The 15257-nt window shown below is 36.9% G+C and overlaps 1 protein-coding gene and 1 long non-coding RNA gene across 4 annotated transcripts in view; one reads left to right on the top strand and one right to left on the bottom strand.

Annotated features, from left to right (window-relative positions):
* ALDH1A1 (aldehyde dehydrogenase 1 family member A1) overlaps window positions 1-15257 on the top strand; it is a 305164-nt gene that overhangs the window by 151099 nt on the left and 138808 nt on the right. The gene's annotated exons all lie outside the window — the stretch shown is intronic.
* On the bottom strand, window positions 257-14423 carry LOC101029386 (uncharacterized). The gene is made up of 3 exons (XR_012516557.1): window positions 14259-14423; window positions 7054-7140; window positions 257-4417 (listed from the first exon to the last, which is right to left on the bottom strand). It is a non-coding gene; the product is annotated as an uncharacterized LOC101029386 (long non-coding RNA).

A 15257-nucleotide genomic window follows, 5' to 3' on the forward strand; every position in this document is an offset into this window, starting at 1 on the left:
GCCAGAAGTTTGAGATCAGCTTGGGCAACATAGCAAGACACTGCCTCTACAAAAAATAAAAATAGCTGGATGTAGTGGTGCATACCTGTAGCCTCAGCTACTTGGGAGGCTGAGGCAGTAGGATCACTTGAGTCCAAGATTTTCAGGCTGCAGTGAGCTACAATTGTGCCACTGCACTCCAGCCTAGGTGACAAAGTGAGATCCCATCTCTGAAATCATAATAACAAAAAACTTTTTAAAGAATTAAGTGCTTCACTGATGAGACTTGGACCTTGGACCTTGTAGGTTAAATAAAGTGTGAGAAGACTCAACAGATTTTTAGGCTGAGGAGTTGTAAGCAACATAGTAGAAATTAAAATGTAAGCAGAAATATCAGAGATGCTATCTTTACCAGACATTCTTAGACACTTCCTTTTTGCTATAGCTTTTCCTGTTCTCTCACTAAATCCATTCGTTTAATCATTAATTCATTCCATCATTCACCAAACATTCAATCCAACATTATTGAATGTGCACTACGTGCCTTAAATAGCGCTAGACACTGGAGATACAATGGGAAGCAAAACAGACTGCGCCTGCATTAGGAGAGTGTGCACGGTGGTAGAGGTCAGCCTTAAAATAAGGAATGTAACTAGGTACTGGGGCAGGGATGGAGGATGTAATCAAGAGATCATCAAATGATTACACCCGAGTGCAGCACCTTATAGAAATGAATGGGACTATAATGTCTGGAAAAGGGAAAATTAGGTTTAGTAAAGGAATCTTAAAACATCAGAAACTCAGAAAGACTTTTAAGAGCCCTTAAAATAAATATTTTGTAAGTTGATCATCTCACTGTGCTGGGAAATGATATTCATGTGCCATGCTTCAGTATACAGAGATAGCAAATAAAAACACTTTTGTGTGTCGAGTTTATTCTTTGTGGGGCCTGATAGTCATACTGAGTGGAAGTAAACTATTCTCTGGAAACAACTCGAAGGATAAAAGACCTATAAACTTTTATTATTTTTGTGTATTTTGGCTCTCCCAGTGTTAACAATGTATATGATAGAGAACATCCTGCATTTTTGTTTATCTAAAGAGAAATCCAGTGGAGGTATTCCTTGCAGGGAATTTGTTTTTATAGCTTGTTAAGCCATAAAAACAACTCCCTTTAGCTATTTCTTATTTAGAGTACATGTAGCATAGTGTGGTTTTTTTTTTTCACTTGTTCATTTAAAGCATGACTTGAATTTTGTGAGGAGGTACCATATGAATCTGAAATATCAAATTGTGTATCTATACTTCCAGAGTCCAGGAACCATCTGCAAACCAGGACAAATTTCACAGCCTAATTAATAATTATTTAGATAGTAAAATCCCAAAGACCCCTTCTGTCTTTTTTTAAAATAGTTCAGATTTCTTCTTGTGTTATTATGGATTGATATTTCATCTGAATTATAGGTTTAACTGGGAATAAATTAGAGAACTGCAATGTGGGAGATGATCCTGTTCTTTTAAATTTTGGGTACAAGTTTCTTCATTAAAGAACTTGAGACCAGGCACATCCTGCACTCATTTGCATCAGTGGATAATGTTTCCAGACTGATCTTTGTCTTTATAATGTTACCAAGAATCCCCAGGGGCCATGGCTACAAGGAGGCCCGGGAGATGTGTCTGCATATACTTGTGTGAAGCAGGATATTTAATTCCTATAACTCTGCTTTTATACTTCATACATGTTGACTCTCAGTCTTCACTCATCTTGGATTACCAGTGGATGGATATATCCATATATTATCACTGCTCTATAGTTACAGTGATTTCTGTGAGTAGTTTCCAGATTATTATTTATTTTTGTTAGTACAAGTTTATATATATAAATACAGTTATTCTATGTTGTTTCTGATTACATATTTCATGATATAAATTATTACTTTAGGATAAGTAAATATACATAATTAAAATGAACTTATCATTATATATTAAATGACAAAGAAAAGCTATTCTTATTTTACTTTTACACTTTCTTTTCCCAGTTTTACACTCACCCATGTTTCTAAAATACATAAAATACAAACATAAATTATACAAAAAGCCCAATAGTATACTATTTAATTATGCTGTAGGAACAGAGAAGGAGTGTAAACTAGCATTTTACAATACAAGGTGTTGAAAGTATAAGGTTTGCTTATTTTTTAAAAAGTGATTAGAAAAATATAATTCTTTAAAGAAAATATCAGATAAACAGGTATGAAGATTTTCAGTTTCTAGTCATCCCCATTTTCTTGAGTATACAGAAAATTTGACAAGTAAAGATATAAGAATAGTTTCATTTTGACACACTGTCATGAGGATAATATAAATAATTTCAAAAGCTCTTACAGAGAAACACAAGCTATTCAATTGTTCATTCCCAAGGAGAATGTTAAATTTATTTATACTGGAAAAAATACTACATATTAACTTTAATTTTTAATGTCTCTGAATTGCTTAAAAGTTTGCTACTTTGTACATTGCACATCGTGGCCAAGATCATCGTTAACTAGAGAGTCACACCTCTCTCACTGCTCTCCCTAGTTGAATTAGACCCCAGATGTTCTCTTACCTCCCAGCTTGTATTTCATATCCTTTATAATGCAATGCCACCTCAGACTTTCAATCTGAAATACTAGTTCCTTCACTGTCCATTTTAAGTTCACTTATATGCCTTAGCTCATTAACAAATTCAGTTAATAAAGCACATACTTAGTGCTGAGTCCTACATTTAAAAGCATTTAAAAAGGGCCGGGCGCGGTGGCTCAAGCCTGTAATCCCAGCACTTTGGGAGGCCGACGTGGGTGGATCACGAGGTCAAGAGATCAAGACCATCCTGGTCAACATGGTGAAACCCCATCTCTACTAAAAAAAAAAAAAAAAAAAATTAGCTGGGCATGGTGGCGCGTGCCTGTAATCCCAGCTACTCAGGAGGCTGAAGCAGGAGAATTGCCTGAACCCAGGAGGCGGAGGTTGCAGTGAGCCGAGATCGCGCCATTGCACTCCAGCCTGGGTAACAAGAGCAAAACTCCGTCTCAAAAAAAAAAAAAGCATTTAAAAAAATCAGCAGCCACTTTTATTCTCATAATCTGCTATTATGGGCTCAATTGTGTCTCCCCAACTCTGAAATTGATGTGTTGACCCCCCAACCTTTAGGACTTGAGAATGTGACTGTATTTGGAGATAAGGTCTTTAAAGAATAATGAAGTTAAAATGAGACTGTTGGAGTTGGGCCTTTCTGCATTATGACTATTGTTCTTATAAAAAGAGGGAGAGACTCCAGGGATGTGTGCATACAGAGAAAAGGCAGTGTGAGGACACAGCAAGCCAAGGAGGGAGGCCTCTAGAGAAACCAAGTTGGCTGGCACCTTGATCTTGCACTTTCCACCTCCAGAACTGTGAGAAAATAAATTTCTGTTGTTTATGCTACCTGGCCTCTGGCATTCTGTTATTATAGCAGTCCTGGTAAACTATTAATAATATACATATATATTTAGTATGTACCTAAAGAAATTGGTAATATGGTGAAAACACCAATTTGACTTACAATTAAAATTTTAATTCACAAAAATACATGGTTTGATACAAAAATGAGATTGAGGCAATCCCTCCTGTTACTCTAGCCTAGCTCATCTACTGACACCATGCAATGCTCTGTGCTAGGCTACTCTAGCCCCCTTCTCTGGTCTTCTTGAGCACCCATGCCCTAAATCACTGGAAATATTTAACACAAGAACTTTATTCTGAACCCTATATGTAAAGCAAAGATGAGTATACCTGTTATTTGAAGCTGGCGTAAAGGGAAGGTAGACAGAGTCCCCTTGCCTGCCTGGTCAATCCGCCACTCACTTTTCCCTTCCACTCACACCCACATGACACGTGGGACACCACTGTGTGAGGCTCATACTTTATTATTATATTAAAATATCCTCACAAGACAATAAGTCTTATGTTGAAACTAAAGCTATACAACATAAAATATGTCACAGAGTTGAATTAATAGTATAGCTCAGGGATATGAACTATACATTGCTAGTTAAATAAACTTAAATCATCTATTTTTCTGAATTAAATGAGAAACCTACCATTCATTCTGAGAATCTAAGCAGATGAACTACCTGAGGAGCGGAGTTCTGCTTGGAGTTGGTATGGTCTTGGCCTCATGGCTAACCCATATGTAGGAGTCAGGTTTAGCTGGACTCTGGGGCATTTTTTCAGCTTGAGCTGCTGCAGAACAGTAGTGATGAAAATGAATATCTCATTCCATGCAACATCTTCTCCCAGACACTTCCAGATGCCCATTCCAAATATCAAAACTTTCTCGATGAGACTTTTATTCAGTTCTCTGTTTTCATTTAGAAATCACTCAGATCTAAATAAGTTAGGATTATCCCAAATAGTTCTGCATAAAATAGACAAAAATAACATTTTAAAAAGAAATTATTTTCTCACTTTTGGCTATTATTGGCAACTTTTCCACAATAATTTTGTTCTGCATGAACTACTTTAAGTTTAGAATATTCCTTATAAATTATATATAGAGAAAGGAGGTATACATAGATGAAGTGTGTATACGTATATGTATGAGTTCTTTTGGAGACATATGATTATATATAATTACAAATATATATGTCACTTTTGCTTTTAATATTTGACAAATCAAGTTATCATATTTAGTACAATTACACTTAATTTTCACTAAAATGACTATCAATTCATTAGTGAATAAAATACTTAAAAATCTACTTTATAAATTTTTCTGAGTTAAATAAGAAACCTTCCACTCAGTCTGAGAATCTAAGCAGATGAACTCCCCAAGGAGTGAAGTTCTGCTTGTAGTTGGGGATAGTTTTGGCTTCATGGCCAACCCATACACTGGAGCCAGATCTAGCTCGGCTCACCTGCAAGCTTGGCTCACTAACTTTAGGGTGTGGGTTAGCCATAAATTTAATTGTTTTAAATGAATTCCATAAAATTCTCATAAGAATATTCTAAATTGATGACATAAACAAAAATTAATGAATATTCAGTATCTTTTGTTTTAATCAGAATGAATAAGAATCATGAGATTGGGCCACATCTCTCACTCTGGTAAAAATATATTTAGGAAATGGCCTTTGCACAATACAGAGAGGATCTGGGTCTTCAGAAAGCAGATCTAATTGAGGGATTGCCCACAGTTCCCAAATCACTGTGTACCTGATTCTTTCTTCTATCTTAATCTTTTGTTACAGGCACCATATTTGGCTTGTTTATGACAACCAATGTTGGCTTGTTTATGACAACCAATATTAGCATGTTTTCTGTAGGTCCTAAACCATGTATCAGGGACTGATGTGGCTTCACAAAGAGCTGGCCCTCTTTGTGTATAGATGTCATCATCTCTCCAGAAGGAAAAACTGGTTTCTGTCTGTACCAGAGGACACAGACCTAAAGGACTAGTTCTCTACACAGACCTCCAGTACATTTTGGTTTGATCTCATAATCTTTTAAAAATAATTTATTGCTGCTAACATTTAAAAGTCAGATTTCACATAAATGTGCATTTCCAAGTTCTCTTTTATAATTGCAAAAACTGACAACACTGGGATAATGTCCTGCTTGCCAAGAGTTTACTGAGCTGAGTTAGATGTGGCAGATGACCCCTGCACCACAATGCTTCACCGAGTGCAATTCACTTATTTTTGGTATTTTTCATTGCTCAACAGATGTTTGAGTTTGTGACCTATGCTTTAGATTAATTAAATATGAGGGATTTTCTTATAATATCAAGTCTTGAATTACATACTCAACTTAAACAAGTGCCTCTACACAAATGGTATTTCTTTAGTAGTACCCATGTTAACTCAGTTTGTTTGAACATTACTCAATATTCATTATAATCACAAGTTCTTGGGTTATTATTAATATAATACTTAGGATTATACTAAGTAAGAACAAATGTCATTAAATATACATTGGCTGTATTTCTTCTTATAGTGGTTTTAAAATGCTCAGCTGTGGAGAATAGAAGTGTCAATCTCTGTGACAGTAAGTGTTGCTGCAGTGGGATAGGATATGCTTTGTCTTCTACCATCTTTCTGTTTACAGAGATTGTGAAGCTGCCTTTAGGTACACAGGATATAATCACCTCCCTCTCTAACAGCTTGGAGCCTGAAACATCAATCAGATGAGATCTTGGGTGAAGAGGAAAGGCTGTATAAGATATTTACCCTCTGCTGAGTGCATAAGAATGCAGTCTCTGTCAGTTACTGGAAACATCAAGTCCTGACCACCACAAGTAGCACTTGGTTTCCATTACATAAAATTTACACATTTGGAGTTGACTTCTACCTCTGCCACCTTCTGAACAGGTGACCTTAGACAATGTATTTAACCTGGCTGAGGGGTTTTTTTATCTGTAAAACTGGGATCATGATAGCACCAACGCATCATGTTATTATCGAGGCTCAGGAAAGATACTTTAAGATTTTTTGCCTTGCCCACAGTAGGAGCCTGTAATCATCATTCTCAGCACCACCATCACCACTCTCATTACCCTCATCTCAGCCCTCTCTTTCATAGTTGATGAGGGTGAACTTCTAACTTTATTTTTATTCAACAAATATTTACTGTGTGCCAACTATGTGTGAGGCAGTAATCTAGGTGCTGGGATAGAGGGAAAAGTATACAAACAAAAAAAGAAAAAAAAATCCCTGCTTGTGGCTTACATTCCAGTGGGGGATTTTAGACTGCATTTCAATATACTAGCCATGACCATGCAAAAGGTGAGCTTATGAAGTCCTCGGCCCAAATCTCTCCTAATGAGCCCACTTTTGAAAATGGATTTGCCCTATATTGGATTTTTCCTCAATTTATGTCAATATGTCACACTTTGCATTATAGATGAGGAGAGAAACTGAACTTCTTTCCAATATCTTTCCAGGGAAACAGGAGTGAAGTTTGGCTAAGAAGAATATAAATCATTTTCAGATTAATAAACAGTAAACAACCAAGCAAGCAAACAAATTTATCCAAAGATTAATTTTGGTGACTTACTCATCATGGTTTACTTGATACATGTTAATAAAGGTGCAAATTTTCCTGGGAATGAAATAGCCATTTAGAGTAGTGTCCGCTGCAGTACTAAGAAAGCAAAAAACAGCATTACAGCACATCCTGTCAATTCAAATGACCCATCCTTAAACTGCTGCCTGCAACTCACAGACTATTTTTATTTTTGTCTTTTTTTACCATAATAATGTATCTTTATATATCTTCATTCTCTCATTAATTAAAACAATTTCCACTTCTTGTCAAATTAATTATTTTTCTTGAATGAGTTAAGCATATTGTGCACGTAATATATTCAAAGCACCTCTATGAGCTAAACATTTCTGTAGAAAACTGTCTCAATAGTTCTATAACAGCATTGACCATAAGCAGGTAGATCAAATTACATCAGGGAACAATTAAGGGAATTATTAAGTACTTCTGTGTGCTCAATGTATTTGTGTCTATTCATAGATTAGAAAGACAAAATGTCACACTTTTTAGTACTGGGCAGAAGGGACAATGGAATTGGAGCAAGGAAATCTGAACTTTGGATGTTGCCCTCAGTGAGATGTTGGGCAAATCCTGTATCTATTATGCAAGTCTATTTCCTAGCTATGAAACAAGGGTGTTGGTTGGGTTGGATGGTCTCTAAGTTGCCTCTAAAGCAAATATTCTATTTTTCTAGTCTCATAGTCAAACTCCTTCCTGAAACCTGTTTACCTCTCCCATTTATACCTCTATAATTATTCATTGATTGGATTCAATCATTTTATGTTTCCTTGTGGCAGTCCCTACCTCATTACCCTACTCTCATACCCACTTCCCTGAGAGAAGCAGAAACATTTCAATTTGATGAGTTTGAGAGAAGGCATACTACTTCTCTCAATATAGAAGAAGTACATTGTCTAGCTACTTCTGGGTTCTCTCTTCAGATTAGCCAATTTGTAGTGAAGATTCATCTCACCTACAATCAGAAATAGGCTGAATTTATTGTCCTTCAATGGAGACCTGAAGGTATTCAACCTAGCCAGAGACTGAGAAGAGAAGTAGGTCAATTTTGAGGTCTACTTGATGTAGCTCTAGGCCACATTGTGAAAACTAGCTCTGATTATTTAAAGAGGTAATAACATAATTTCTATTTTACCCATGTCTATTTTGTGGCTGGTACTGAACTTTGGAAAATGATATGAATGTTATTTATTGAATTTCTCAAAACCCAACAAGGGGAAAGACCAAACAAGCAATAGACTCGCTTTTTGGAAGGGTTACCTTTCCTATGCATGGCCACTTTCCTATCTCTATCCACACTCCCTCTGTGGATTCAGCTGCTCAGATTCTACTCATATAAGAAGTTATATGCTTCTATTTTACAGAAACCTGGTATGTAAAATTTTATTTCACTGGTATTAAAATATAAGGGTGAATTGTAGAGTTTCTCTCTCTCTCCTTTTATTTTCCTTAAATTTCATGTACTAATGTGGCTGTCCACACATCTTTTAAGAAACACATATGCAATAAATATTTATTAGGATATGGTTTGGTCTTGTGTGTGTGTGTGTGTGTGTGTGTGTGTGTGTGTGTGTGTGTGATATGTAATAGCAAACTTTTGCTGGCCAATGAAAGGAGTTCCTTAGAACTTCCACTGGAATGATTGACTTTTAGTTTCTTCCTGCGCCCATGAAATTCAAACATAAACTGTTGAATCTCCCAAATGGAGAGAGATGGGAGGGGGGCATGGCGCCGGGGAAATTTTTGTCCTTAAAGCTACGACCCCTCATGGACCTGGAAAGAGAACACATTCCCTCACTTTTACTTAAGTTTATTTCATTTAGTTTGTTTAAATTTATTTTATCATATTTTGTGCCTTTTATTTTCATTTTAATTGAAAAACAATAAACTTCCAAGTGTAATAGAATAGATCCGTGCTAAACAGTATAAGTAAGATAGCTTTTTTGTGTGCACAAAATTCCCGGTCCATATCTCAGTGCTGTCATTAGCCAATGCAGTAGTCCTTTTAATTTTACATTTTAATGTATTTCCTTAGTTTTAATAATACAATGAATACCTATGTCCTAATACATATATCTCCCTATTACTGGGACCCTCAGATGAGTTAACCAGGCCCTAATTAGATGATCGCTTTCATTCCAAATGATGCCTATAAATTTGGCAGAGCTTCTCTATTCCTGGGTGCTTAGCAGAAGTGTAGATAATACTCTTATGAAGCACCCAAAGTCACCTCATAAAAGTTGTTGGGACAGAGGAGTTGCTTTTAAATAGGTAGGACATTAAAAAAAATTTTTAAGTTTGTTCAAATGAAATTTACTTTAACTGAGAGAGGATCTGACAGAGCAGCTAGAAAAAAAAAGGATCACTGTGAGAAAATAGTCACTGTGTGTGAATAAAGACAGCAAACAATGAGCAAAATACAGGGAACTATGTCACTTGCTGTCTGGCCTTGACTTTGCTCGGCTGGCAGTCTTGCCCTTCGGGACACTTAGCTAAGGATACTGCATGCTTTCACACCAATGACTAAATAATTATATCAGTTTCTTGGGAAGACAGATAATCCCACTCCTTCACTATTTAAAGGGAGAGGGAAGAATAAACTCTAAGAATTCTAGTTTTTCTTTAATAATTTTTAATTGTGTGGAATAAAACAGGTCAAACTACCAGAAATTTGGTTTCCCCCAGATGTATTTAATGAATCTATCTACCTAGTCTATGCTGGCATACATTTGTGTGCTAAAGATTCTGGAATAAGATTCAGTAAAGTTTCAAGTATCTGCAAATGAATACTCTGTTTAATCTAATTGTGATATTAGCTTCTTTAGTTTCTTCTTTAGCTTCTTTAGCTTCTTTAGTCCAGCAAAATTCTAGGCTACCAAAAACCAATCCATATCAGAAGGAAGCTAAGTCTGCTCCTCAGATGAAATTAAGCAAGTTTGCATGACTTTTCATAGCCAAATACATATTATGGTTGGAGTATCCATTGTCTGGACTTTCCATATTTTTCTGTCTGCATGATTAGTACACATAAAATAAAAGCTAATGAATGACAGCATAGTTTAGTAATGAAAAATGTTCACAAAATATGCTTTTGCTGAACACAAAAAATTATGGTATTTAAAAATAATATTTAAAATAATATTAGAATAATAACACAATATACATTTTAAAGTACTTAAAATATTCCAATATCTTAAGATTCTTCAATGCCTCCACCCCACCACTGGTTGCTGCTTCAAAGGAGACTTATATGCTTACCAATGTGGAATAGTAAATGAAAGAACAGAGACATGTCTGAATATTTCACTTATGAAAGCTTCTGTGTATGTTAAAAATTTTCCTGTCTTCAAATCTGGGTGGTTTCAGCCCAATGTTTCCATCTTTAAAAACATTTTTTTTTATTTAAAAAGAAAAATGATAATTGTAAGAATTACATTTTTTGTCTGAAAGCATATTACAAATTTCTTCTTGAATTTTGGCTTGAATTTCTGGATAGTGTATCAAATAAAGAAAGCTCCAATATAGACATGTTGATACTGTTTCAAACCCTAAAAAAGAACCAAGAGACCAAGTGTCGTGGAAAAAAGCAGCCTGGTGACATGGAAAGGGATGTAAGCTTCAGCAGCTGACTTTATACTCATTCATGGGAGGACCTCAGTGCCTCCACTTAACCTCAGTGAATCTCAGTTTTCTCCTCTAACTATCCTACCTTACAGATTTAGTCATATTCTTTCAGTAAATATTTACCAAACCCCCGATATCAAGCGCTAAGAATACAAAACAAAAATTCACAGACTAATGAGGAAACTAAGTTAATAAAAATAAGATTAGAAAGTGGAAAGTGCTATGAAAGAACTGGGTGTAGAGTGGTTTGTCATTGTGGATTAAACAAGATTATTATTTTTTAAAAAGTACCTGGGACCAAGCGCATTGGCTTATGCCTGTAATCCCAGCACTTTGGGAGGCAGAGGCGGGTAGATCACTTGAGGTCAGGAGTTCGAGACGAGCCTGGCCAACGTGGTGAAACCCAGTCTCTACCAAAATACAAAAATTAGCCAGGTATCGTGGTGCGTGCCTATCATCCCAGCTACTCAGGAGGCTGAGGCAGAAGAGTCGCTTGACCCTAGGAGGCGGAGGTGGCAGTGAGCAGATATCATACCACTGCACTCCAGCCTGGGCACATGGTGAGACTCGGTCTCAAAAGGAAAAAAAAAAAATCAAAATAGTTGGTGAATTATAAGCCATTTAATGGATATCCAGTTAGTTGATTGCCTATTCCTCCTGTCATAGACTTCCCAGGTTGTTCATTAGGGTGACTTTCTAAATTATTTCTGTTCTATGACCATGGGTGGTTAATCTAAGAATGGGCCACTAGCCCAATAGAAATCTTCCTTAGGAATAGGGAAGAGGACTGTGAAAGATCATCCTTTCTCTGAGCAGCTAGATCTGTAAAATCTAAGTTCTGAAAATATGATTTAGTGGTCTTTCACCCATCAGGTGGATCTAAGAAAGCATGTTAGAAAAATAAATGAGGTAGAAAGGAAAGAAATAAAAGATAAAGAGGGACCTTGTGACCTTACATTTACCACTTCTATCTTCAGGAGATCTAGGTACATTCTTGTTCCTAGGTTGAATTATTTTCAACTTAAACAAGCTAGAACTGGTTTCTGATACTTGCGACCAAGAGAATCCTACCCCCGCTCCCAAAAAAATTAATGCTGTATATACATGCAGAATATTTTTATTAACTATTTTTTTATGGTAACTATAGACAGAAGAAAAGGAACATCAGTAGAGAAAGCAGACTTCTCTTTACAGATGACTTGGAGAGACTTTGGACATTTCTATTGTTTAGCACCTCCAGAGGGAAGTCTAATGTGTGTCTACACTTCAGAATCAGTATCGAAACCTTCAACCTATGTATGTCTTTCTCACCAGGCTTTGGACCGATGGACTCATTACATCAAAAGTAATTGCTTTACAGAGCCTTGGAGAGATAAAGACTTGGAGATAAAAAGTTAGTGACTTAGAAAGGAAAATTTAGTATTCCCTTCTCTTAAAAGAAAACATGACTAAACTATTCACACTTCTTGAATTATTTACATGGACAAATAGCATTGATGGACATATACTCTTTGGCTAGTGTAAATGTACAGCTCTCTTTGATTTTAGAGAAGACCAACATTTCATTGCTTCTAAGCTTTAAAAATAACAAATTTTAATAAATGAAAAATTATTTTGCAAACAGCAATGAATTTGTCTTCCAGTTCAGATGAAAGTGACAGGGTGTTAAAAACCATTCCAATTTGTACTCCTATAAAAAGAACCAACAGTGAAAGTCATGTTTATCTTAACTCCCATAATCAGCATAAATAGCTTCCACTTTTAATATTCAAGATAACTCATTGCCATGTATCTTACCTGCTGATTTCCCCTTTCTTTTTTTTTTTTTTTTTTTAAGACAGAGTTTCGCTCTTGTCACCAAGGCTGGAATGCAATGGCTCAGTCTCGACTCACTGTTACCTCCGTCTCCCAGGTTCAAGCAATTCTCTTACCTCAGCCTCCTGAGTAGCTGGGATTACAGGAATGCACCACCACAACCAGCTAATTTATGTATTATTATTAGAGACAGGGTTTCACCATGTTGGCCAGGCTGGTCTTGAACTCCTGATCTGACCTCAGGTGATCTACCCATCTCTGCTTCCCGGAGTGCTGGGATTATAAGCATGAGCCACAGAGCCTGTCCTTGTTTCACCTTTCTAAGCTTCACAGATAAAACTTAGCTAAGTATACCAATTTGCTTGGTATTGTTTTTTAAGAGATAAACTTTGGAGTTAAAATTGAGAGATGCATTCTTTGTGGGAAACAAAAAACCATGAATATGCATTTAAACTTAGAAGAAAAAAAAAAGCCGAGTACCTAATCAATATAACATCTACATGCAAAACTACCATTAATTGCAGCCTTACTATGTGGCAGATAAAGCAATAAGCAAAGTCTGCACTGTCTTTCAAAACTCACATCTCTGGGAGGTAATAAATCATCCTGCGGTAGAGAGAGGTAGAGAGAGAAAACCATTTTTTTCCCATTTGTTTCCCTCTTTGAACTGAATAGAGTCACCAGTTATTTACATCTAGTGCTTGCCCAGGAGAAAATTCAATTTTTTTTTAACATAGACACACACACACACACACACACACACACACACACATACAACTGATAGTTTCTACATTGACAATAAGTTGTATTTTCAAAGCTGAGTAGTGAGTAGGTAAGAGACTATGCGTGGCTAGAAAAACGTTGGACTCAGAAAGATGACTGTATTTCCAGCCTCTCTCTTCCACTATTTAGCTGTGCAATTTCTGTTAAATCGAAGTCTCTCTTGGCTTCAGTTTCCTCATCTGTAAAATGGTAACATCAGAGTAGATGTCTAAGACCAGCTCTAGACTTCAATAATGAAAGGTAAAAGAAAAAAAGGGCAAAAGCCAAGTGTGATGCACATTGTTAATTGCCCAACAGTACTATTTTTCCAGAGTCTCCAGAACAGTTAGCAGTTCATCGGCAAATGGAAGTAATAGTGTGATCATCCTGGCTTTTTTTCTCAGCCTGGGCCCTTCTCGTTTCTTTTACTAAATTCTCTTTGGCGATTTACCAGGCTCAGATGCTTTGCCAACTTTCTCAGCAACATTCTTGGAAAGCACTAAAGCACATTCTGTTCCTGGTGTTTTGATGATAAATTCAGGCCGAGGACAGGGGATGTAAGGCTCCCTAAGCCTTTCAGGGGTGGGCTGCTATATCACAGAAGATTCAAAGTGAATCCTAAGCAATTTTTTTAAAACCCTGGTGAGAAAGACATACATAGGTTGAAGGTTTCTATACTGATTCTGAAGTCTAAACACACACATTAGACTTCCCTCAGGAGGTGTTAAACAATTGCAATGTCCACATGGAACAATTACATCACAATCTCCAGGGGTGCATACATTTTTCAAAAGTTTTTCAAGGTGACTATGGGGCATTTCCAGTCATCTTGAGGGCCTTTTTTAGGGGAAAACTACTTGCCAGGATAATTATCCAACAGTCTCAACAAACCCACATTTCCAGTTGAGGACCATTTTTAGGGAAAATCTACTTGCCAGGATAATTATCCAGCAGTCTCAGCAAACCCACTCAGCCCAGTTACAGTTTGGAAGGCTCACCTGTACCCAGAAATCTTGCAGATCAGTGTGAGGAATCTGGTGCAGGAACCAAAAGAGAAGGATTTTGGCAAAGCTGTGTGTGTCCTAAGAAACAAGTCTCTTCCACAGCAGCAGAGGGCAGGAGCAGAATTTTGCTTGGAGGGAAAGGACTGGTGAAAACACTCCTTCCTGGAAGAGAGGGGAGGGAAGGAACTTTGACTTGTGTGGGGAGGAGTTTGGAGCTTGATCAAGGACACTAGGAGCAGTAGAGAGGGATGGAGAGGCTTTTGTGGCCAGGACTTGGTCTGGGGAGCTGGGAAATTCCACTGTGAGTGAAATCAGAGGGAATGCATTTGGAGCAAAGGCTTCTGGAGGAGGGAGTAGGGTGGACACTGATCTTTGAAGATATCAGGACAGAAGAAGGGAGATAGAAAGATGAAATCATTTTAAAATTGCTGGTGACAACTGAAAATAAGGTCGAAAGTTGTATATAGCAAGAAGCAGGGAAAGAGAAACAGGGAGGAATGGTACAGAGAGGTTGCTCTGATGTGAGTTTTGAATTCCCTTTCTCCAAAGTGCTATGGGACTTTAGCACCAGGAACATGCACACAGCTCTCCTGAGTTGTCAGCCAGTGCAGGGGCAGGAAGATCAATGAAACACAAAATAAAGGGAACATAAGTCCGCTTTCTCAGATGAGTTTGGTAGATTCATCGGGAGTCTTCACCAACCAGACAGATCTGCATTGCCACAACTAGAACAGTTAACTACTGAGTGAAATACTGGTAGCTTTGGTTTGAGATAATATTCCCATCTGCACCAAGGCATTTTTGCTTAATCTGGATGAATGCCAGTTTTTTGACATAATGCAAGTTTTTCTGTGTAACTGAGTAAACGACCTGTGGTTTTAGACCACCTTCTTGTCAGGGTGTCTGCAAATTATTACATAATAGACTTTTTTTTAAGCATTGAAGTTTTTGGCTTCCTAAATATTCTCAGTTTTAAGGTCAGATCTAATGAGA

This window comes from Saimiri boliviensis, chromosome 2 (assembly GCF_048565385.1).
Source record: "Saimiri boliviensis isolate mSaiBol1 chromosome 2, mSaiBol1.pri, whole genome shotgun sequence".
NCBI lineage: Eukaryota > Metazoa > Chordata > Mammalia > Primates > Cebidae > Saimiri > Saimiri boliviensis.